The sequence below is a fragment of the Dromiciops gliroides genome, chromosome 4, assembly GCF_019393635.1.
Source record: "Dromiciops gliroides isolate mDroGli1 chromosome 4, mDroGli1.pri, whole genome shotgun sequence".
NCBI classification, from domain to species: Eukaryota; Metazoa; Chordata; class Mammalia; order Microbiotheria; family Microbiotheriidae; genus Dromiciops; species Dromiciops gliroides.
Window position 1 is genome coordinate 196,770,751 of NC_057864.1, and position 4,553 is coordinate 196,775,303.

A 4,553-nucleotide genomic window follows, 5' to 3' on the forward strand; every position below is an offset into this window, starting at 1 on the left:
GAGGATAAAACCCTTAGCCACACCAGGGTCTCTCTCTTTTTGCCCTCTAACCCCTCTCTTGCTTAGTGCATGCTCTTAGGACTATGTACGTATGAAGGCCTGAGGCTATGAGAAGTTAGGGAGACATGTGGTCAATTCTTTCTTGGTACATATGATATTAATTAATTAAATTGCTAATACTGTACTGTATATTAATTTATAAAGTACAGTATTAGCAAATTTTTTTTTTTAAAAACACCATCCTTAGCTCCCATTGAGGGTGGATCTTTTCAAAACCTTCTTCTCCTTACTTTAGGCCATTTTCTTATGCTGGGAAGGAAAATATCTGTGGGGACATTCACACTAAGTCAAGACTTGGGTTCCTCCTTCCCATTCCCAAGCATTTTCTTATAGATCTTGTTTACAGAAGAAGGATGGGATGTCAGATAACAGGAAGGTTTATACATGCATGCATGCATACATGCATACATACATGTATATGTTTTATATATAGATACATATACATATAAGAGAGAGCTCTAAAAGTGGTAGAGGGTGGGAGTTGGGGTAGAGGAAATCTAAGGGGCCCCAGGCATAGCTTTTCTGGAGAAGCCCCCCTGGCTGAAGGAGACAGCTTTCTGCAGCAGGAGAGGCAAATGTGCAGATTGCACTGAGAACCTGAGGTGGGAGAGGCCCCAGGAATAACACGCAAGCGTGGGACGGGTGTAGGGGGAAGGTGTAAACACAATCTGCTCCCCCCACAGCCAGCCTGCTTGCTGGGGGAAAGCTCTCATCCTGCCCAGCACACATGTCCTCCCAGCTGCCAGGGCCTAGGCAGTCTCCTAAAGCCAGGCAACCAATCCTACCACCCTCCCCTTCTGTAGGAGTCCTCTCAGTGGTGGAGCAGGAAAGACCACTCCCCTAGAATTTGGCTTCATAATGATGTCCCACAGGGGAGCCATCCTTATAGATACATTACCAGGCTTTGGGGCCTGACTCAGCTATATCCCAGGAGGGAATGACCGGTGGAGACTATAATGAAATGACAGAAACACGGTGAGGAAATCAAGCAAGAGAGATGAGATCACAGGACCCCGAGACCCGGCCAAGGAATGCTGTCCTCCTGCCATAATGCTGTCATTAATGAGGGAGCTGCCACCCAGGAGGATGACAGGCTGACAGACAGAGGCAGGCAGCCATAAACAAGTCCTGAACTGAAGCAAAAAAAATTGCTTTTCTTCCCAGCACCTTCAGAACTGATTTTCCAAATGCTACTGCTTCAATTCTCTTTTAGTGTGAGGAGCCTTTCCCTAGGGATCTGCTTCTTTCTTCATCCCTCTGAAGCGGACTTCCTTTCCTCTCTGCTCTGTCTTCCATCTGCTCTCCTCCTCCCTCCTGAGCTGGAGGGTTCTGCCTGGAGAAACTCTTCTGTCACTACCTCCATTTTTATGAACCACAAGGACAGCTGCAATGGGAAGAAAGGGTCCGCAGGAGCCAAGTGCAAAGATGCATACACTCCCAAGCCAGGCAGTGGCAGGAGTCGGGGGAGGGAGTGGGGCTGAGGGATAGGAATATATGCCGGCATTCTTTTGAAGATTAATGGCCACGAGACAACCAGGAGCAGCCGCCTGGATGGCTCATGTCTGAATCTCCAAGCAGAAACAGAAATGTGCTTTTAGCTCTTCACAGGGTCGTGAAGGATTGTACAGAGAGAAAAATGGCAAAACAGCTGGGGGAGGGGGATGGCGGGAAGAGGCAGCTGAAGTTATCGAGCAGTCAGGAAATTGTCCCCCAAAGTATCCTCCCTCTCTCTCTTCCCATACTTGGTATTTGGCCAATCTGAAGATATCTGCATCAAAAACAAACAACCCCCTCCCTTTTGCCTTATCACCCCAGATACATGCACACACACGCATGGTTGCATGGTTGCATGTACATGCGTACATATATTCCAGCGTAAATACAGACATATATACTTCATAGCATATATAATGCTTCCAACCTTTCATCATTCACTTCCCCAACACACACACACACACACACACACACACACACACACACACCTTTCAGCATTCGAACTCTTAGACACAGTAAATTCAAAAGAGATATTTGTTGTTAGCTGTCCTCACTCAATTTCAGGTAGACATAGCACAGAAGTTACTGGCATTTCTTTCTCACAGATCATCTTAACAAAACAGCGGGAGTCAGAGTGAGCCATGAGGACTGGAGAGAGGAAGAAGCTTTCTGAAGTGAGTGACAACCATGTTAAATTGTAATCAACACTGCTCTGGGCAGAAAAATGAGATTTAATATTGCTCTCAAGCAGACAAATAAATACCCTCACCCAAACAAATTCCAGCCCTCCCTCAGTGGACAGTTCTCACATTGTTAAAGATCCCAAGGATGCTTGGATGCTCTGAGATCTTATCCCCTGATACCTCTGAGTCTGACAACAACCCAAAGGGCTCTGGGTAGCTCTATCCCTAATGGCCCCTCCCCACCAGGCCTTTTCAAATTGGTGGCAGTTTCTGAGAAAAGGGGATAAGTTCTAGAGGCTTGAGATTTTCAGCAGTTCCTTCACTTCCAACACCTGGCCTAATGAAAAGCAGTCCATCTGAGGGGAAAAAACAGAAAGCGCGCATCCATTGGTGCTCATTTTTATGGCTGACCACTTCTCAACATGCAGTTGGCTCCTCAAGAAGAGGGAGGACCAGGGCTTGAGCTGAAATGGAAGACCAAAATATAAATGTTTCCAAGCTTATGGTAGTGCTGTATTTCTGAATACTTTCCTCAACCCTGACCCCCTCCTCATTCTAACAAGTACCACTCCATACTCCCTCAAAGCTGAGACTCCTTGTTTCAAGATCTAGAGTCGGGGCAGCTAGATGGCACAGTGGATAAAGTCTGGCCCTGGATTCAGGAGGACCTGAGTTCAAATCCAGCCTCAGACACTTGACACTTACTAGCTATGTGACCCTGGGCAAGTCACTTAACCCTAATTGCCCCACAAGAAAAAAACCAACAAAACAAGATTTAGAGTCACCCTTGGATGAATTATTTATGTCTCTAAAGCGGAGATCTCCAGCTGTCTTGTTGAAAAGTCACTATGTTTTTCTGCTTAGCCCAAGAGGGCAGAACTAGAATTAATGGGTAAGGAGTTGCAGAAAAGAATATTTAGGCTCCATCAGGACAAACTTCCCAATCATTAGAGCTATCTAAATGGGACTCCAAAAACTATAGGGAAGTAGTAAGTTCTCCCTCACTAGAGGTCATCAAGTGAAATCTGAATGATAATTAGTTGGGAATATTATGGAACAAATTCTTGTTCAGTTTCAGATTGGACTACACGGTTTCTCAGATCCTTTTCAATTCTGAGATTCTGGAATTTTAAAACATTTATTTTCAAATAAATAGCTGCTATCTGAAAGCAAATCCTTGCCCTTATTTACATATGCTTCCCATGATAACAACTATTTATGTCTTTTTTAACATCAGAATTATTTTCCAATAGATACTTTCCACCAATGAATCCCCTAATAGCCAAGAAAAATTTGACCAAGACCCAACGAGGTTCTGACACCACTTCTGACCACTTCTGGTATTTCAGCTGTTCCAAACTTGTCATTTCCTACCTTTCACTGAGAAGTGAGAGGAATATTTCCCCCTCTTTTCTCTGGGATTAAGATCAGCTATTGCAATTGACCAAAATCTGAGTTTGACAACATTTTACTATTGTTTTCTTTGTTCACTTGTTCATTTTTTGTTATATCTTCCACCCAGCCTGCCTAGTACAGCCCTGTGCACGTAGTTTGTTGAATCAGTGAATGGTCTTGTCCTCCTTTGAACTCATACACCTTTGAACTACCTGACACTTTGAATCACTTTGGTGCTTTCTGACTAAAAGATTGAACCATTGGAGGGAAAAAGGCAAGCTGGGAAGCTGAGAAGTAGGGAAGCAGGAGGTGAAAAAGGACAGATTTTCACAGCTTGCTGTGTTCATATAGTATAGAATTATGATCCCAGAGGTCATCTTGTCCAACTCCCTCATCTGACAAATGAGGAAACTGATTTGTCAGAGGTCACACAGATAGTAAATGACAGAGCCAGTACTGAAACCTAGGTTCTCTGACTCTACAGCAAGCACTCTCCACAGCATCTCCCCCCTTCAATGCTTTTATGTACATCTTTATGCCAACTTATTCATCAGTCTGACCCTGGAAAGAGAAGTGGGTTATTCCACAAACAGATAAAAGCAGTTTTGGTTGTTTAGGTGTGTTTGACTCTTCATGACCCCATTTGGGGTTTTCTTGGCAGAGATACTGGAGTGGTTTACCTTTTCCTTCTCATTTTACAAATGAGGAATTGAGGCAAACAGGGTTAAGTGACTTGCCCAAGGTGACACAGTTAGTACACATCTGAGGTCAGATTTGAACTCAGAAAACTGTCTTTCTGATTCCAGGCCCAAATTATACCATAAACATTCCGAATACACATTTTCAAGCTTCTGGATTAAAAAATAATGCATACGGGGCAGCTAGGTGGTACGATGGATAGAGCATCGGCCCTGGATTCAG